This window comes from Microtus oregoni, unplaced genomic scaffold (assembly GCF_018167655.1).
Source record: "Microtus oregoni isolate MIOR12 unplaced genomic scaffold, Mior012 000065F_ref0000479, whole genome shotgun sequence".
Lineage (NCBI taxonomy): Eukaryota > Metazoa > Chordata > Mammalia > Rodentia > Cricetidae > Microtus > Microtus oregoni.
In genome coordinates, this window is record NW_024543875.1 from 4,546,159 (window position 1) to 4,567,994 (window position 21,836).

Here is a 21,836-nt window from a genome sequence, read left to right on the forward strand (position 1 = left end):
CACGCACACATGTGTGTGTGGACTGGGTGCTCTCTGTACATGGCTTTCCTATTAGACAATAATTTTTTGGTCTACTTGCTCTTCCCTGTTTAATACACCCACCTTAATACACCCACAAAATTGCCCTTCTCTTTGTCTATCTTTAATTTTTCTTAGTGTGAGCTTGTGTGTGTGTATTCATGTTTGTGTGTAGGGGTCATGTACACTTATGTCTGTAGGTGCATATTGGTCAAAGATCAGATTCGGGTGTGTTCCTCACATGCCATACACCTTGACTTTTTGAGAGGAAGTCTTTCATTGACTAGAAACTTGGCTTTTAGATGAGCTGGTTGGCCAAGGAGCTCCAGGGATCCTCCTATCTCTCCCCCACAAGCTCTAGAATTACAGATGCCTGCAGAGGCCAGTGAGCACCATGTGTCCCTGTCTGCCTATGTCCATCTTGTTTTTAGACGGAAACACCATTTTGTTGAAGATGGCTGACCAGTGAGTTCCTGGAACCTGCCTGTCTCTGTCTCCTAGTGCTGGGATTATAGGCACTTGTGGCCACGCCCACTGTTTACCCCAGTGCTGGGTCAAAATCAGGTCCATTATTTACCCAGTAAGTAATTTCACATTGTTCGCCATCTTCCGAGCCCACGTATGGCTTTCCTTTTGTGAGTTCCGATGTCTCTGAGCTCATCAGGTTCTCATGCGTGTTTGACAAACGCTTTACCAGCTGAGCCTTTCCTCAAGCCCTCATTTTTGTCTTTTGAACACACAAGAACCGCTTTTCACAGAGAACCCATGAAGACTGTATGGCCTGCCAGGGCTTTGCATTGATTTCTCAGTCACTGTCTCTCTATACTGAACATCTGGTCACAACTGACATCAAAATACCCAATCAACTTGTTTAAAAAAAAACCCTCTTGGTTCCTAGTGGCCCTTATAGGGGACACTCCCTAATACATTGTCCTTTGCTTCTTCTCTTCTTTTCCTTTCTCTTCCTCTCCCCACTTCCCTGCTTCCTCTTCCCTTTCCCCGGGAGACATAGATTTCTTTGTGGTTGGGGTGAGTGATTGAATTTTACCTGTGCTAAATTATAGTCGCGCGTTCTCGTAATTGCAGAGGGCCACGCGGAGGAACAGAGCCTTGCGTGCTGTTGTGCTGGGATTTCCCAGATGTATAATTTCAAATTGCTATGGAAAAAAAAAAAGGCTTGCAATGCATTAATAATAGCGTAAAATGTAACTTGCTCGGCTGAGGGTGAGCACTGGCTTTATTTTCTTAGCTGCAGAACAAGCTATGGACCTCGGGTGACTCGCATTTATTGTTAGAATGGGTTTTCTATTGCATACCTTCCGAAACACAAAATAAGAAGAGATTTATAACAAATCCCGTCCTCCTTTGCAGCGCTCTGCGCCACACACCTGGAGATCACATGTAAAATGTTAAAGCATACAGTTGTTTTTACTCCCCCCCCTTTATAGTCAGCAGCTTAAAAAAAAAACAGGGTTTTTCTGTGTAATTCAAAAGCACCCATCCACATCCAGAGGAGGAAGCAGGTCATCGGGGCTATTTCTTTTATATGGTGTCATTATTCTCCACCTAGCCGCTGACAAACAGCATGCTCATGACTTCAAAAATAAATAAATAAATAAATAAATAAATAACAAAGTAAAACCTGCGGGAAGCTGTGTTTTTTTCTTAGTATCAGAAGGTAGAGCACAGTAAAGCTCAGGGTGGGTCAGAAGTGTGTGAGCGTATGCATGGGTGTGTACAGGCAAATATGGGTTCCAATCCAGTCCAAGTGGCAGGGATGAAGCTACGCACAACTAAGTACAGTGCTCAAATCCAAGTGTGCTTTGCGTGTGGCCAGAGGCTGTGTATTATACTCTCTGTGTGTTCTTCGCTCGCTTGGTAGGTCAGGGGAAGCCGCCGCAGTTTTAACGGAGTGGACTGTAAATCGGATCCAGGGATTGGTTCAAGCAGTGTAGTTAGGAAGTGGTTCACACATGCCATCCCTTTGGCCTCTTCCAACAGTGGGAGCGGCTTGATTGTTCCTATTTCATGGAACAGTAGACACGCAGACATCAGAACTCTTGGGGTGGGGCAGATGCTGGGCACAGATCTTGGAATGCCTGATTCCAGAGTCTGGGTTCTCCCTCCTTGGTAGCCTGGTGGGCTCAGCCGCTCCATGCAGTAGTCAGGTCTGTTTGGGATCTGCCTCCATGAAATGGGCATCCCACAGGGCTTCTTGCCTTGACAGTGTGGTTGACCTGGCAGGTGGGATCTTTCTTTCCCCATTATCCTGTGTCTTGGTAGGGCAGGCAAGGCAGCAGCTGGTGGGTCTGACAGCACTTCCTGGTTTGTGCACAGGCCATGATTCATTGAAAAAAGTTGAGCAGTTCCCTGAAGAACCCCAGTGAAGGAAGGGCTCTGTCTTTCTGTTACTAGAAAGACTGTGTGGAAATGCATCTTTATTGAGCTTTGCATCCCTAAAAATAGAACCGACTCCCTAACTTCCTGACTGTGGTAACAGATCCCCAGGGAGCCTTGGTAGGTAGACTCCATGGTGTTGTGTTGAGGGTATAGGAGGTGGACTCAGCCAGCAAAAGGGAAGGATGCTCAGTTTCTCCTGGCTGGGGGAGGGGTGGATGACCACCTCCTGATAACCCTTGAAAATGGGCCTATGGCTCTTGTGGGAGGGCCACTTGTTGGTTTCCGGCTGCTCAGCTCCAAAATAATCACATAGAAACTATATTGTTTAAATCACTGCTTGGCCCATTAGCTCTAGCTTCTTATTTTCTAACTCTTACTTCTTAATTTAACCCATTTCTAGTAATCTGTATATTGCCACATGGCAGTGGCTTACTGGGTAAAGTTCCATCTGGCTCCAGCAGGGCTACATGGCTTCTCCCTTACTTCTCCTTCTTTCTCTTAGCATTCAGTTTAGTTTTCCCTGCCTACCTCTATTCCTTGCACAGGCCCAAGACAGTTTTCTTTATTCAGTAATGGTAATTACAGCATACAGAGGGGAATCCCACATCATGTGACTTGTTTCTTAATGAGATCTTGAAGGACTTGCCTGGTGCTTCTCTGCCTCAACACTCTGGTAACTTTAATCTCTTATGCTTTCTTTCCCTGTGTTCATAGTTCTTGTCTGAACTTTATTCTGGGTAGCAGGTGAAGGAGAACCAGAGAGCTGCTGAATACCCGCTGAGTTCTTGCCACTCTGCTAATCCTGGAAGGATTGTAGGCAGCCCTCTGCAAACTGATAAAATCCACCTTCTGGGATTATACCTGGCTAAGCAGGTATTCTAACTCCTTGTCTTTCTTTAGGCTTTATCTTAATGAATTCTTTAGAGAATTTCTATGGATTCTATCTAGAATGTCACCCAGAGTCTGGCAGGTTGATGGCCTGGTTCCCTACTGTTTAGAGGTGGAGCCATTGAGAACTGATAGATTCTGTCAGTCTCTGAAGTCCATACTGGGTCAATTCATTGATAAATTAATAGTTTCATGGGTTACTGAGAGGAAACTGTAGTGAGTGAGACCAGGTTAGAGGAAGTTGATCACTAGGTCATGGTTTTGAAGCTGTCTCTTTCTACCATGGGGTGGCTCGGCCAGAAACAAGTGAGCCAAGTGACCATGGACTAGAACTTCTGAAACTGTGAACCCAAAGAACTTTCCTCCCTTTCGAGTAGTTTGCCTTGGATATTTTGTCAAAGCTTCAGGGAACTGACTAGCACGGGGTCTAATGGCACAGGTGAGGTCAGTTGTCAGGAAGCTCACTCCAGCAGAGTTCGCTCCCCAGCTGAGACTGTGCTCCTGGCAGTCTGGCAGCCTTGTTGGACCTCAGAAGAGGGGACATTGTCAGCACAATGAGAGGACACTCAGCAGCTCCTGTCTTGGGATCTGAAAGGCAGCTTCCATGTGATACTTGCTCAAGGATGGCTCTTCCTTTACTGCTCCAAATAGCACCACGATCAGACGAAATATGTGCCACTCATGTTTCCCTGGTCATAGAGCTGAGCAAATTACCCTAGAGAGGACACATAAGTTCTCAAGAGACTCCCTCTGGAGGTCTCCATAAGATGCAGAGGAGATCTGTGGGTCACAGCATTTTAATAATAATTCTGACCTGATGCTCTTTCTTTGTTTCACGCATGTGCTAGAGGTTACATGGCGGACAGTATGGCATGCAGGAGCTATGATAATCTATTATGCCAACTTCTAAAAGACACAGAATGATGAAATATGATGTCATCCCCTCACCTTTAAGAAATAGTTATTTTTCATAATAGACACTGTCTTAATGTAATGAGGTTTCTATTAACTAATTTTTGATGCTTAGTAAACAAATTTCTCAGTCTCAGTTTGTAACATGATAAATATCAGCATTAACCACACGGGCAGAGTTATTGTGGTTCTCAGCAGTAAGACATAAATGGTCGATGAGACCGTAGCGCCCGAGTGCTGCATTGGTAGAAGATTCTGGAAGAAAGCTGATCACCCATGGACTGACTTCTTTTTTTTCTTCACTGGCTGAGGTGACGTCTCTGTTGTTAACCACAGGCAGAGAGACTTTTTCTCCACTGTAGATGATTTGGATGCAAAATTACTCAAGTCCAAGGCCAATGAATCCTAGGAATACTCCAAAACCCACCCTGACTTTGAAGTCTCTATCAGTGAAGTCGTTCCCAGAGGTCCTAGCCTCATACACTGCTGTTGACATGTCCTGGACAGTGGCCATGGTTCACATTATATTCAATTCTAGGGCTTCATCTTCAAGAACAACTCTGGTGACAGTATGTACTACAAGATGGCACCTGCTGTCCCCTATCTAGGGCTCTGATCACAGTCGAGTGCCCTCTCTCTGGGAGCCCTGTAGCCTAAGCTGTTGCTGAAGAGTGACTCTTTAGAACACAGGCACTGTCAAGGGGGCTCATGTGAGGCATGGTTACCAAGTTCCAGTTGAGATAAAAAGAAGAAATGAAGTTGAGCCCCAGCATCCCTCCCTCTCCACTTCCTGACCGAGGATACAGAGTGACCAGCATCTATCTGTCCCTCTCCACTTTCTGACTGAGGATGCAGAGTGACCAGCATCCCTCCCTCTCCACTTCCTGACTGTGGATGTAGAGTGACCAGCATCCCTCCCTCTCCACTTCCTGACTGCGGATGCAGAGTGACCAGCATCCCTCCCTCTCCACTTCCTGACTGCGGATACAGAGTGACCAACATCTATCTGTCCCTCTCCACTTTCTGACAGAGGATGCAGAGTGACCAGCATCCCTCCCTCTCCACTTCCTGACTGCAGATGCAGAGAGACCAGCATCCCTCCCTCTCCACATCCTGACTGTGGATGCAGAGTGACCAGCATCCCTCCCTCTCCACTTCCTGACTGTGGATGCAGAGTGACCAGCATCCCTCCCTCTCCACTTTCTGACTGCGGATGCAGAGTGACCAGCTAGCCTGGTGCTCCTGGTGCTGTGACCTCCCCACCATGGTGGACTGTAACCTCAGACTTGGACCCAAACCAAACATCGTCTCTCTTAAGCAGTGCTTGTTAGGTCTTCTGTCACCGCTGTGAGACATGAACTGATATAAAGATCGTGTTTTAAATTAAAAATTTCTTTAAAGAATAAGACAAAAGGCTTTCATCTACACAATGGATTTGGAAGTAGGGTTTTTGTTTGTGGCGGCTGGAGACTACCTTTTCATTATTTTATTACATTCTGTCATGAATTTTGTAGAGGAATAAAACTTTCCTCTCACCGTCCTTTATCCCCAAATAAAAGACCATCACCTGGCAATAACAGCAAAGACCACAATTTGTTTTTGTTCTTGATTTTTTTTTGGGGGGGGGGGTGAGACAGGGTTTCCCTGTAGCTTTGGAGCCTGTCCTGGAACTAGTTCTCGAATTCTTGCAGACCAGGCTGGCCTTGAACTCAGAAATCTGCCTGCCTCTGCCTCCCAAGAACTGAGTTTAAAGGTGTGTGCCACCACCACCCAGCTAAGACCCCCAATTTGTGATGAAGAGTTGCGGAATAAAAGTTTTACAAACCCCCAAACTGGCCGGGCCGTGGTGGCGTACGCCTTTAATCCCAGCACTCGGGAGGCAGAGGCAGGCGGATCTCTGTGAGTTCGAGACCAGCCTGGTCTACAAGAGCTAGTTCCAGGACAGGCTCCAAAACCACAGAGAAACCCTGTCTCGAAAAACCAAAAAAAAAAAAAAAAAAAAAAAAAACCAAAAAAAAAAAAACAAACCCCCAAACTGACACTATCAGAGTAGCCTTGACAAAGGAGAATCTCTCCTGTCTGTCTGTCTGTCACGTTGTGGTGCGCTGGCTGTTCCCGAGACTGGCAGCCAGGCTCCAGGCCTGAGCCGAGCGCCTCTCAGTCTCTAGTTTCTGTGATCCTCAGTCCGAGTTCATTACCTAGAAAGGCACATTAAAAATAATGAGAAAAGCACTTCAATATGCTCACAAATTATAACAGGCGGGTGCAATTCAGATGAGATAAAGTATGTATTTATTTCATGGAACAAACACGCAGACAATAAAATTTTGTTTAACAGTAAGCATATTATTCAGGGACTTGGTGATAGAATTCTAATCTTCATTACAGAAAATCACTTTCCAGGTGGCAGAACTGAGCTGATGTAATCCCTCAGGTGTCTTCACGGTGGCTTCCCTCTCCTCTAGTCATGATCTGGCTGTTCTATAAGGCTACTCACCAGTGTGGATGGGCTTCGGAACCCTGGGGGCCTGAGCCATGACCCAGGGCAGGGCAGCAGGCCTCCCTCTCTGAAACCTGTGTTAGGGCTGGCCAGGAAGACAGGCTGCTCCTGGGGCACTGAGTTCACCTCTGGGTGGTCTGTCTGTCAAGGGCTTGGTGGGGGAAGGGGACCAAGCAGAGTGTGCTTTCATGCAGGGTTCATGGTCGGGGAGCATCTTGACTCTAAGCTGCGTCCCATTCTTCCCATCTTGAACCCCGATGCCCAGAGCATGACACGTTTATGACCTTTCTAAGAAAGGAGAAGTTGGGTGCCTAGCGCTTACATGAAAGTCGAGTGCTGAGGGGATGTGGAGACAGGAAGCTCCCCAGAGCTCGCTGGCAACAAGTCCCTAATCTAATGAGCAAGCTAGAGGTTCAGTGACAGACCCTGTCTCAAAAATACGTGGAAAGCAGTAGAGGATGATATCCAATGTCAGCCTCTGTCCCCTACACATATACACGCTTCCACATACTCACTCCCCACATGCATACAAGTCTCTCTCTTTCACACACACACACACACACACACACACACACACACACACACACACAGGCACAGTTGGAGACAACTTCCCCTCACTTTCATTCCTCCTCAAGTTTTTGCATTGGAGAAAGTTGAATTGCCTGCTGTGTGTCTGTAAGGACGTGGAAGGTGAAAGGGGGAGAAAAACCATCTAAGAGTCCAAGCTGTAACCTGTTGGGCAGGCCACTTTAGAAAATCTTGGAATAAAGCGGTGAGAGGTGGTGGCTGTTTGTCTGTGCTGTCATCGAATGGGTTTGTGATGGGGCTTCCCCAGTCAGCGAAGAAGACTGGTCTAAGAAGAGACCCCCCCCACACACACACACACAGACCAGTGACGAGGAGTGTGTCAATCCTCATGGGCACAGTATCTGTTTCTAGTCACGGGGCATTACTCGTTATGGCTTTTATGAAGCAGAGCTCCTGTCACACACTGCTGGAATCCCGCCTTCCTCGGGAAGTGACTCTGGAGAGGGCCTTGACCCCAGCAACGGCTGTGGACATGTGCCTGTGGGTCAAAGCACATGCAAGGTGGCCATCTCAAGAGGGGAGCCTCGGGCTGATTGGAAAGTGAGATTGGACAGATTTCTAAGTCGATAAAAGGGCAACAGCCTCCTTTCTGTAATTATATACCTATAAAATTAATAAAGAGGTCACACAGGCAGGAGTTTAGGGCGTTTGTGCTAACATTCAGTGAAAGTCTCACGACAGTAGGTCACGGGTTGCTCAGAAGTATGCTTGTCTGTTCCTTCCCACCACAGACTTCTGGGGTGGGTTTGCTGAAGGTGCAGACCACACGGGCAATCATCACTCTCTTCAGTCTGCCTTATGCTCAGGTCCTAATTGGATTCTTAGCCATTTTACAATTTCTAACTATTGGAACATGGTGCTGAATTATCTTTCCCACCAGCATTGTGATCATGTTTGTTATGAGCTTTTCCAGGGTTCTCCAATGCAAGGGAGAAAATGTTCCTGGGTGGGAACTGTGTGGAAAATCCCAAATACTGCCTGTGGCAATTGGCAGAGTGATCTTCTGTCATCTGTAGCTCTGCACAGAGGCCACATTGCCCCTGCACTTCGTCTTCCCCATCGTGAGGAAATCTGTGTCTCCTCTCTGGTCAGCAGCACCGCAAACTGGCCGCTATCCGAACATGAGCACCCTGTGCGTGGCCCACAGCTTCATGGTGTGTGGTGGCCTTTGGGGTGTTACAGCAAGGAATGACCTAGTACAAGGCTGTGTTTGTGCCACAGCTGGTCTTCCCATTTGCTACTGGAAGAGTCCCCCGGGATTGGCGAGGCTGAGGCTGGCAGATTTCAAACCTGCATTCCTGCAGAGCTTGTGACCACATTTTGAATTTAATCCAACTTTTAAAAAGATGCCTGCAAACCGTGACTTAAGGAGTTGGAAATGATAACACGAACAGCGTTAGCTAGTCCCCCTCTCTGTGTGTATAATTTCCTGCAGGCTGGCTACCATGTTCTTCTCCTGGGAGATGTCCCCCTCACAGCTCACGCAGAGGTTTCTGGAGGCTGGCCCTTTGCCACCGACTCACTTTAGAGACCTGCACTGATTTGATCATGGAAAAGTACGTTTTCAGGAGGAAACCACTCCCCAAACAACCTTGATTTAGCAAGGAATGGTTTTCAGGTAAATAACTGAAAATGCCCTCCCCAACAGGGCAGGTATGCCCAAAGGTGCTCGGGACGAATGTAAAATGTTATCTGTCACCTTCCTGGTGCCACACGACATCCAGTTACAGTCCAACCATGAGAATTGTTTCCAGTGGTGAAGGGCAGGGCAAACACAGATTGACCTTGGGTATCAGAGAGGACCCAGAATACTGGGTCCATTGGCTGTCATTACACATCTTCATAGCCGAGAAAGTCTAGGGGTCCTGCACAGGTGTGGAAGAATGATGGGGAAAAGTTGATTTATGATTATCTCAAAAATGTGTCTTCCCAAGATGCATTCTGCTGCTCAGAGACTTCGGCTTTCAGCTCTATTAATTCTGCAGCGCTGTCTGGGCTTACCCATCTGCTTAAAGGTTAACTGTCTTCACACTTAGGAAATGGGGATTTCTGTTTGGGTTCCTACTTTGTTCGTGTTAATGCTTTATAAAACACTGAGTGTAAAAGCTGCTGAACTGGCTTTAAATCTGTACCACGAAACCTCAACCTGCCCACGATTTAGAGACAGGTTGTGTTATCAAGTTGCTACTACTTTCTGCACCTCATCCTGAAACTGGGGGAAGGAAAGTGCCAGTCACGCAGGAAGGTGACCTGGTTTGGTGAAGGTGGCAGGCTGAGTAGGTGGACGTTGGAGTTTTGGGGTTCTTGACTCTCTAACCCACATTTTCTTCACATAAAGTTTTATTCAAACAGATACCTTTCAGAATTGGGGTATAATTACCACTTTACTCTTTTATGTTCCTGCACTTTTATTTCCTCATATTAAAAGGCTCCTTCATTCTTCCTCTGTGACTGTTTGGAGCTGTGACAGCTTGCTTCATGAATCTGGTTTTCACTGGTACAGGGCGAAGCTCCTGTGACTTCGATCTCTGAGTCACGTGTTTATGTTTAATAGGGTCAACTCTGAGAAGCCACTGTTGGCATTTCTCCTGACAGAAAGCGTTTTGATGGTTTGGGATGAAAACCAGTAACCCCACAGAGGTCACAACACATGATGCATGTGTGTTGTGTGCCCTGGAGCAGTGATGGTCATGGTGCTGTCGTTGGAGATGGAGTACGGCTGTGCCCACTGTTCCCTCCCTACCTGTCTGTTAGGTGGCTACGTTTTGCCAGACCCTGGCCATGGATTAATGTAAGCCTGCTTATCCACAGAGGGCACTATGCCCTAGCACTGGTGCTCACATCCAAAGTTTTTTCTTTTGATTGTGTGATCCTGTCAGAAAGAGATCTTCAAACACTCCCTTCTGTGTGTTTGTTGTTTTATTAAACAGGTAGGTATGATGACATCAGTGTTAAGGACTTCATAAAGCATGCATAATACAGAAATCAAAATGGTTATGTTAGTGATATAGAATATTTCAAGCTATTTTATTTAGTTTCATAACATAATATTCCTCTTCCTTTATATTGCTGTCTCCAAATTCTATATGCCGATTTGCAAGTTGTCATTATTTATAATGCCTTTCAGCAATCATTAACTAATCTTTCAATTTATAATATGGACTCAGAGTGGACTCTAACAACAGGAGCTGACAATGTTTCTTCACTTCTTTTCTCTTTGTTTTTTATTTTGTGAGACACCATCTCGTATTATAGCTCAGGTTAGCCTAAAACGCTTTTTGCAGGCTTGTGTTGATCCTCCTGTCCCTAACCTACAGAAATGCTGGTTTTATAAGTACCAGCCACCAGGCTGGGATGTTTTCTGCATGTCTTTTGTGATTTCACTGATAGAGAGGGGGGTCATTATTGTGTTTTTTATGCTAAACTTTGCAATATTGTTGTTGTTATCAAGTGCTACGGTCCTTGTAATGTAAGTCTTTTCCTAAGTCACCTTTCCCCTTTATGAAGGTTAAGACAAAGAAATGGAATCTGTTAGGTGTACCCTAGTCAGCTGCAGGCAAATGCAGCCACTAGCAGACTCACCCTATGTTATAGGTGCATAGGTGGCCTTGTTGGCTGTAGGCCTTCCACTTGCAGGCTACCATTGCAGTCAAGAAACAGCATGCTTAAAATGATTCCCTGTTAGCCTGGGTGTTCTTTATGCCTCCAGACAGAGCTCCTGGCCAAAACCTGTCATCTTCTAGAGCAGGAACCTCAGATTCCCCATCTTCAACAGAGTCACAGTAATGTTCACCTCCTGACATTTGTGAGGACCAGATGAGATGCAGGATCAGGGAAAAAGTGTGCCAGGAAATATGGCTGCCGCCATTGTCCCCACTGTCCCCACACCAGTGCTGATATTACCTTACCCTTTGTGTTGGCTTTGGATCCAAACCATGGTGACAGATTAAGACCGAAACTTTAGGTATTTAATTTAGAAATTTGGTTCGGATTCACACAAGATGAAACATTTTAAGATATATTTTTATTTGAGATTGTGTGTGTCTGTGTGTCTGAGCATGTGAATCCAGTTGCCTGTGGGGCTGGAAGAGGGTGTTATTGGATCCCCTGGAGCTGGAGTTATAGTTGGCTGGAAGCTGACTGATGTGAGTCTTGGGAACTGATCTTAAATGTTCTGAAAGAGTAGTGTGAGATTTTGGGGGGCTGGGGGTTGTTTGCTTTTTAGATAGGATCTCACTATGTATTCCTGGAACTTGCTATACAGACCAGGCTGGCCTCAGATCACAGAAATTCGCCTGCTTTTGCCTCTCATGGGCTGGGTTTAAAGGTGTGCTCCATGGTGCTCAAATCAGGTATGTGTTCTTAAGCACTGAACCATCTTTCCAGATGAACTCTTTTATAAAAATTATTTATGTAATTTTTTCAGACAAGCTTTTGTGTATGGTGGGATGACTCTGAACTCACTCTGTATTCAAGGGTGACCTTGAACCCCGATCTTCCTGCATCTACCTCCGAAGACTGAGATGACAAGCCTGCTGCTCTGAGCCTGGCTCCCAAATAAATTCTTTAATTATTTAAGCAAAGGACTCACTGTGGGCTTTCCTTTTCCATCGCCTTGGTCTTTACCCATGATCCCCCAGCAGCTCCCTGACCTGTTTCATCCAGCACAATAGAACAAGGCGTGCTGAATATTATGCTCAAGATCCAGCTGTATTCCCATGGCATCTGCTTGATATTCTGCCTCCAATTTTTCATCCTTAAAACTCAGTAAGAAAATGCCAATACCGAAAAAAAAGAAGATATCTCTCCCTTTGAATAAAGTTAAAGGTAGGATAATTTTTGATTAACTGTGCTGACAACATGGAACGCTTTTCTGACTGAACTCGCCAGTTTAACTGTGGCTTCGCGGGGCGTGTAGCTGGAGGTGTGGTAATTAATAACGCGCCAGCTGAAGACTTCAGACTTCTCCAGACAACAGTGGCTGCTGATTACTTCAGTCTCTCTCTGTGTGTCTTTCTTTCTTTCTTGCTCTGTTCTTTAAAAGTTGCATCCTGCAAACGTTCTCCAGCTGTTGAGAAATTGTTTTTCATCTGGAGCCGACGATTGTTTTTAAGAGCTTAATTCAGATGCAGAAGGAGTCCCAGGGACTAGTGTGTGCATCTGCAACAATAATCATTAGCTGCTAAAACTGTGGCTACATGAGGCAAGAATTTCTAATGATGCTCTATTATTTGGGCTCCACTTTTTCTGTGCTTTCACTAGAACTGCTGAAATGCTAAAGAAATGGGGAGACCAGGAGAGGTTGGTTCTAGTAGCCCCTGATCTGATGTCTCTAGGAGGCCCCTGAAGTAACCTAAAACTCTCTTTGGTTCATCCAGAATCTGAAGGACAGACATCATCTCGAAGCACAGTTAAACAGTGACATGCTATGTCCTCCTTTGCCTTAGCATTAGGCTAGAGACAGGAGTAACACTCTGTAGATCTTTTCCCTGGTTAGCCCTTGAGGTTGCCCAGGGGACTGGGCTACCATGGTCTGGTCTAGTGGCCCTTTGAGTGGCAAGGACATAGTCAACAGGCCTGTGGGAGTCTACAGGAAAAAACTCTCATCAGACTTCAGATTTGGTGATGTCTGAATCCTGTGGTCTAATGCTCCAGTATCACACGGCTGCCTGGGAGAACTGCATAGAATTAAGACATGCAACAATACGTGTCATTGCTACAGAAACATCATTTCCTTAAGTAAAACAAAACGAGCAGCACACATGAGCATGGACAGGGTTTTAAGGAGGTTTTGTGCCATGAACTTCCTAAATAAGGAAGGATGACACAAACCGTATCTCTCCTCCCTTTGAAATGCATCTGCCTTGAGGTGCACTCTTGTTTCAGCTGAGCAAAACAACGATTCAAGGATGTATTCTGAGGTGAAGATTTCCCTTGAGAGCGACAGAGATAGCTCTGTGTTCACATGGTCTAGGATGGGGAAGACTCAGCGGACCACATAGTTTTAGTTCAGGTCACCATGAGTATCCCCCAGAGAGCAGAGTCAGTCTTGTGAATCATGAATAACACAGGAAGGGTGAGGGACGGGCTTTCTCCGGAGAAATAGACAAGATCTCTAGGGAGACGAGATCCCTAGCAGAGTCCTGCAAGCAGGCTGTGGAGCCTGTGGAGCCTGTGGAGGCTGTGGAGGCTGAGATTTGCTTGTTTTCCCTGCAGTCCTGTCTCTGCATTTGCCTGGGGAATTGCAGTAAAAGGATAAAGTGGGTAGGAGGGGGCAGAGAATACGCCGCGAGCCTTGAGTCCTCTGCTGGGGAAGGTTGTAGCAGGTCAGAAATGCGCTTCCCACACAGCCTGTCCTTCACCCACATCGCATTTTGTTTGCAGTCGCTTGGCACCCAGTTGGGCTGTGTTTCTTTGGGGAAGTCTGGAGTGAAGGACTGTGGTGAGAAACCCTTCACACTCTGCAAAGACACAAAGAGGTTTGGGGGTTGTTCCCAGTTCACACCAACCTCTTGCCTTTAGTTGTGCTGATATATGTACTTTGACTTTGTCTCTGCCAGGGTATGACACCGCAGCCCAACAGAGCCGATTGCTTGCTCTTCTCCCTGCCCAGAGTGTGAGGCTGTGACTCAAGGCTGGGGAGCTGACCCTGGGAGGGAGCCTGGTTGCTGTTTATACAGTTGCAAGCCTTCCAGGGGACAGACACCTTCCTTAGTCAATAAAAATAGCTCCAGGGGTAGGGGTGTGACATAGCTGTCACAGCGCCCTGAGGATCCCCAGCACCCCCACCCCCACTGTGGGTGTGGGGATGCACTTCTGTAACTCCAGCTCTCAGGAAATAGAGAGAGGAGAAGCAGGCATTCAAGGTCATCCTCAATTACGTGTGAAGTTTGAGGCAGGTGTGGGCTACTGAAACTCTGCTTCTAAACAAACAAGCAAACAAACGAGAAACCCACCTCGGCCCCTCCTAGCTAGTCAGATGGGCCAATGCTGCAGGCCAAAGTACTGTGTGTCTGAGAATGCAGAGTGGACAGGGCTTAGAGCTCATTCTCACATTTTTCAAAAGGCAAAAAAGTAAAACCAAAAACCCAAAAACAAGGAAAGCAAAAATCTGCCAGTTGGAAAGCAGCCTGTGGCCTGGCAGACACATGGTAACACCACAGACATTGCTATTATAGACTTCAAGCATAAGGCAAGAAATGATTCCCTGGGAGATTAATTCTAGAAGAGAAAAGTTTCTCATTTAATTTGGTTCAAGATCAAACGTCTATTATTCCTCTCCATTCTGAAAAAGATGCACCAGATTTGGGGTCCAGGATGGAAGCTGTGTGTGAGGGAAGAGAACTAATAAACCAATCGCTAGAGGGATGTACACCTTAAACGTAACACAAATAAGAGACAAAAATATCAAGCGTATGCAGGACTTCGGAATGAAGCACAATTGCTTTCCTGTTGCTGGTAACCCCATTGTTTCGGTTTCTAGAACACACACAGCCAAGAGGTGCACTGATGGGGCTTCCAACACTCAAGGGTAGCCCTCATCCTACTGATAATTATGAAAGATTTATGACCCAGGAACCGTCTATTCAAGCCCTGTGACATTACAATGGCTGCTGTGATTGGCTATGACAGGACGCAGGGACAAGAAACCTGCTGTCCAACTGGCCATGCAGTTAGTTCTTCCCACGCTGAGTGACCAAAGAGTCCCTTCCATGATTTCCCTGCAGACCCCAGGGAAGCAGCACCGGCTGGTATGTCACAGAAACACCTAGAGGTGGCATCTGCATCATCTCTGCGTCCGGAATTCTTATGCAACCCTCAAGATATTTCCATTTGCTTTTAAAATAGGAGAACTCTAAAATAAAAGACAAATAAAATAGAATGGTTCAAGTTCCTTTTAAAATCACAAGTAGGCGATGTGCTAAGATTTTCAAACCCATTTTAACCCAATTCCAGAAAGCACGGAAGATTTTTTTTTTAAGTGTGTGGAGAGTTATTTCATGGGGGAATTTGTAAACAGTCATTGGCATTTCAAAAAAGAAAGTGGATGAAATTGTGTCAAGCTTTATTTTATCCATTTTTCATGTTTATTTTTATTACTTTTCATGATATATGCATACAATATACTTTTCTACATATATGCATATAATAAAGAAGACAGACCTTTTTAAAAACTAAGCAAAACAGTGCAGCTGTGATGTGTTAGGTGTGGTGGGTGAGTTCAAAATGTGGGGATTCCCTTCCTTTCTCTCTCTCTCTCTCTCTCTCTCTCTCTCTCTCTCTCTCTCTCTCTCCCTCCCTGCCTCCCACCCCTTTTCTCTCTCTCTTTACTAGGGTCAGACCTGCTATGACCCAGATGGATGTAAGGCCTTGCAAAGGCCACCAGCAGGAGGTTGGCAGTCTTCTTCAGCCCCTCGTGGGAAATTCGGATTCCACTGTGTCTAAAACCAGCTATGCCATGTCTTCCTTCCCTTTGGATGCCTTGGGCCATGCCTGGGCTTCTTATATGACAGGAAAGTCATAATTATGGGAACCGTGAATCCTCTTAGCAGTGGCCACTCAGCCTGATGAAGGGGTTTGGGTCTCCATCATAAGACCAAGATGACCACAGAGGGGCTGAAGATGGGGAGGGGGCCTGCTGTCAAGTGTTCACAAATACTTGTCAAGGGCCATCTATCTACACACAGGATTAGGGAGAGGTGGAGGGAACTGTGTGCATCAGACACCTAGCTTTAACTGTGGTCAAATCTTGGTGGCCCCTTTCTTCTCTAGTGGACAACTGAGAAACCCCATCTCTTACTGTATCTCACGTCAGGGTATTACTATAAGGGTTCTGAAGAAAATCCAAGCATACATACCCACACCATTACACTCCTCTCTTTGGCTTGTGTGTGTGTGAGTGTGGTGTGCCTTCAAGAGTTCCCATGCCTGTGTGCGCAAGTCCACTCGGGGCCAATTGATACTGAATGCCATCCTCAGTTGCTTTCTACTTAACTTGCTGAGGCAGGCTTTCTTGCTGAGTACAGAGTGCACCGATTCAGCCAGTCTAACTAGCCAGCTGGCTCTGAAGACTGCCTCCTGGGTGCTGGGATTACAGGAGGGCGTGGGGATTTTCATCTTTACTATGCAAGGGCTTTACACACTGAGCCAACTCCTTAGCCCTCACCCATGCCTTCTTAAAGCCTCTGTTGTCCCGGTTTGTTCCGGCATACTTCGTTGTTGTGCGTTCAAATTCACATCTCAGTGAGGTCCGCACAACACACGTGGTTGCTGTACTTACTCGGTATTCACCTATAGATTTCTCCCCATTTGTCTGTCACTTATATCTTGATGCATGGAACTGTCTGTCTTGTGGCGCATGCCCGGCGTGGACCTTGCCAGTGTCCTCTTTATGCTGCCAGGTCATCCTCCCTCGGCATCTCTGGAACTAGTGCTTAGGCTTAGATCACTTTCAGCTTTGCCTTTTTCTCTTGTTCTCTTTCTTTTTTTGTCAAGAATAATTCATAGTCCAGCGACATTGGTTAAAGAAAGTTTACACTTATGAAAAAATTGAAACTATTTAAAAAAAGTGTCCCTGCTGCTGATATAAAATACAGTACTTTCATGCATTCTAACTGTGCTCCAAAAATACGAGCCTTCCTACTTCGGCGAACTGATCTTCTGCCAGGCAGTGGGTTTGTGTCTTCTGAAAGGCTTTCGCTCTGACTTTCCCAGGCAGAGGCTACACAAGTTCTTGGGAAAGGGATACAGAGCTGTGGGCAGCTTTTGACTGGCACCTGTAAGCTTTGCTCTGAGAGGTCAGGTCAGCAGGACTCATGTTTCTTAGCGGAGGATATTCAGGCGTGACTTTCCATGAAGGAGGGGAGTGCTAAAGATGCAGACATGACTGGTGTGAATACAATCTTCATACATTAAAAAATGAATTAGCTGGTCATTGAGATGTATAGTGTATTTTCTTTTCTTTAAAATAAACACATGCAGTTTTTAAAATTATTATTTATTTATTTATTTATTAAAGATTTCTGTCTCTTCCCCGCCACCGCCTCCCATATCCCTCCCCCTCCCCCAATCAACTCCCCCTCTCTCATTAGCCTGCCGGGTTCCCTGCCCTATGGGGAGTCCAAGGACCTCCCACCTCCTTCCAGGTCTAGTAAGGTGAACATCCAAACAGCCTAGGCTCCCACAAAGCCAGTACGTGCAGTAGGATCAAAACCCAGTGCCATTGTTTTTGACTTCTCAGCAGTCCTCATTGTCTGCTATGTTCAGCTAGTCCGGTTTTATCCCATGCTTTTCTCACTCATATTTGGTTTCTAGCCATTTATAAAGGACATTGAGCCTATAATTCGTGATCCCAGAGAAGCTAAATAAGAAGGTGAAAAAAAAAAAGAAAAAAAAAATAAAAAAAAAATAAGAAGGTGAACCCAAAGAAAAACATATAGTCATCATCCTGGATATTAACCTTCATCAGGCGATGAAAGGAGACAGAGACAGAGACCCACATTGGAGCACCAGACTACAAGGTCCAAATCAGGAGCAGAAGGAGAGAGAGCACAAACAAGGAACTCAGGACTGTGAGGGGTGCACCCACACACTGAGACAATGGGGATGTTCTTTCGGGAACTCACCAAGGCCAGCTGGACTGGGTCTGAAAAAACACATGCATTTTTTGACCCACAAAAGAAGAGACAACAGATTAACAGATTCAAAAGAGGGCCTTCCTCACCCACAGGCTTCCTCAGCCAATCCCTCACTCTGGCTTAATGCATATGGGCCTTGAGGAAAGTGATGAGATAGGATTGATGAATATATTAAATTAAAATTGGGTATGACCCAGCTACTGGTACATCTGTCTGCAAACATGAGCACCTTGGAGAAGATTCTTAGCTGGACCATAGAATGGCTCATTGTCCAACCCCCCTCCCCAAATAAATTGGAGTTATTCATGTTGGTACATTTCCCCACTGGGTCAGTGTCCCCAAGACTCCAGCTCAGAAGTGCGACATTTCCTACGACTCCACAGCACACATCAGTAGTCATTTAAGGTGTGGCCTCTTGGCTACCTAAGCAAAGAACAGCATGAAGTAAAGGTCTGGAGGAGGAGAAGCCTGGGTTTGTGGGCACTGACCCTGGCCAGGATGATACTCCCTGCTGGGAATAGTGCAGCCTCTAAGCCAGCATTGTCCTGGGAACTGTGTCTGGAATAGTCCTTTGCCTTCCGGTTCAGTCGTAGGTCTGTGACGGGGCCGACTGCGAGTGGCTTAACGCCCAGGTCTACACAGGGGAGCCCCTCAGCAGCTCTTCTGTATTATGAGGCCCAGTTGGCGTGGAGGCAGGTGGTCAAATGTGAAGCCAAGTTTCAAGAGACCTTGGTTAGTTTTCCATCTCTCGCCCTATGATGTAAGTGAGGGTGAACCTGACGGGGCTGCCCCCATCTCAGGAGCACGTGCTGTCCAGCTACGTTGGCTGCCTCACTTGGTCCAGTCGTGGAGACAGGGTGGAGAAGGTCACTCTGTGATGCCTCTATCTTCCGGGTTCATACGATTTGTTTCTCCCCATGCGGTGTTGACTTGCACTTGAAGCTCCTTTAATTAATCCTTTGGGGAGGGCGATGTTTTGAAAAGAAGACAGGCAATCATGAGAAGGATAATGGATTGATGGAGAGCACGGAGGGAGCCCAGCACGCTCATCCCCGTGAGGAACTGTAGACTGCTCATGATTCTGGGAAGAGCAAGCCCTCCAGGACCAAAAATGCAAGAGGCATTTGATTGGAACACTTAGCAATCACAAAACCAAGACAGAGGTTAAATTGTTTGGAGCAAGAGAAATTAATACATTAAAGGTTAACACTTCCAACTGCGAGGCAGGGAGCTGGGTTCTGCTGTGGTGTCAGAATTACATAAGGCAGGAGAAATGGCCCCGAAATGATTGTGGAATCATTAGGGAAGGGAAAGGCAGAGCAAGACACTTCCCAGCAGGAGGGTGCAGAGAAGAATAAAGACGTGGAGAGAGCTCATTAGGAATGAATTGCAGACCATAAACATTTGGAAGCAGTGAGTGTGGAGTTCTATGTGTTATCTAATGACTCGGAGATTAGAAAGCCAGCAATGACTTTCAGAAAAAGAGTTGACTTTGGGGGAGAGTGTTTGCGGGGGGGGGGGGGGGGGGGTTGTTTTTGTTTTTTGAGTTCAGAGAAAAGTCTCTTATCTTTGTAAATCGGCACAATTTAAGCCACTTCAGCGATCCTCTGACAGGTTTTTCTGCTGTATAATTACGCACTGTCTCTGGTTTTGTCATAAGGACGCTGAAGGGAACTCGGTGGGGGAGGGGAAGGACCCACATAGGGAGCAGGGGACAGGAAGGCCACACCTTGCCACTCTGTCTTCAGAAAGACCTCTAAAGCTCTATCCCAAAAGCCTTGCTGGTAAATCCTTTAAAGTGGACTCTCGTTTTGGTCAAGGGCTTTTCATTTGTAGGACTGTTAATTGCATGGTTTGATGGGCAGAGTCAGGACAGCTGAGCTGAGATAATCCGTCCTGGTGTGGCTCTCTCATCCCCCTCCCTCCTTGCACACCCTCCTCTCCATAACAAGAAGCGCTGATTCAAGATTCCAAACTCCGGCCATGTGGGCCATGTGTTAGCTCCTTAATCTTCCAGAATATTCCATGTCCTTTACTTTGTGGTTAACACAGGTCAAATATGGTGGGAAAACACCCACCTGTATGACTGGGTATCACAGCCAGGCCTTCAGAGTGCCTCTGTGGAAAACACATGGGGTCTGGTAATGTGTTGTCCTCTGGCTTTTTAGAAGTCAAGGCTTCCAGTGGGCAGGGTAAGGCCAGTACTGAGTTACTCAGAGGGGCGGCATGGGTGTGGGCAGGGCCTTCCTTTGGGACATCTACTGCTCTGTTTTCTGGCATTCTGATGCCAGGATGAAGAACTCTCTGGATCCCAGGTACTGTCTAGGTGAGGATAGAAAATTTTTCCACACAGTCCTTGTCAGCTCCTTCTCCTTGTTACTCAGTACCCGACAAAGGCAGTAAAGAAAAACAGTTTTGTTTTGAGGCATAGTTGGTGAGGATACAGTCCAACCAGTTGGGGCAGGTATGGTGGTGTCAGCATGAGGGGATGGGGGAGCCACTCATGTTTCATTTAAGGTCAGAAAGCAGAAAGGGACGAGTAACGGGGTTTCCCTTGCTTTTTAACTCATCCCAGGACCTTCTCATTTGGGCCCCTCTTCATGGTCTCCCTGATCATTTGATCATCCCAATCCTGCATCCGCTCAGTCTCTGCTCCTCATTTGATCTTCTCTGGAAACACCCTCATGGACAGTCCTAGGGATGCGTCTCCCAGGTGATGCTAGATCCCATCAAGGCGATGATCGGAATGGCCATGTGGTACCTATTGGAAGCATTCCTTGGCGGAGTCTGGTGTGAAGTCCTTCCAGCTGAAGTGGGCTATGTCCATTTGTATTCATTAGCTAATAATTAAAATGAAAAATTGAATTTCTTCTTTGTACACTCATTCAATACTTTGCTATATGTTAAATAACATTTTAAAATAAGATAGTTGATTTTTTTCCAAAGCAAAAGTAAATAAACCAAATAGCCGAAAAGACATTGTTTATATTTTTGCAATTCTCAATGTATGGCTTATTATGTGTAGAGGCTAACGTCTGCTCCAGCGGCCAATCTGTTGTTGAGTTGAGTTTACTGAAATATGTAAGAAAAGTCCAGCCCAGCCAGCTACGCTCTCAGAAAGAGAAGACTCTCACAGTCCTAAGCCAACACACCCATCACTCGCTTATGGGAAGCTAACAGAAACACAAACAGCCTGAACCAATGTGAACCAGCCTGGCAACCCTGCTGTGCTCCAACACCAGAATCATTACATTTTGGGTGACCATTCCACCTGTGCAGGCTTTTGTATTGTATGTTTTAAATGTTGCAGAACATTCATCATACTCTGGAGAAACACCACAATGGTTACTTCTGAGTGTTGAGACCATCATATACCAGAGAAACACCTAATTGGTTAATTCTGAGTGTTGAGACCATTCATCACACACCAGAGAAACACCATGTTAGTTAAAACCAGGCAGTCTCACTAGAAAATGTTTATGTTTTATGATGATGTCAATGTCACAATGCTCAGTACTTTTGAAAGTCTTAAAATTTTATTTATTGTTATTATTATGTGTGTGCATGTGCATATGGTGTGTGTGTGTGTATGTGTGTGTATATGTGTGCCACGTGCTATAGAGCACATGTGAAGATCACAGGACAACTTCATGGACTTGCTTTTCTTGTTTTACTTTTATGTGAGGTTTTGGGTATTGAACTTAGATCACAAGTCTTACAAAAGATGGTTATTTTCATTTATTGAAAAAGCTCACAGCCCCTATTTTTAAAAATACTATTTTTTTTCTTGAGAGATTGACTTTTTCCTTGGCAACAGATACCGTCAGTTATTTCTCCTGTAGTTACAGGCTGACTTTGTTTTCTTTGGGAAAATGTCTGCCAAATTCCTATGT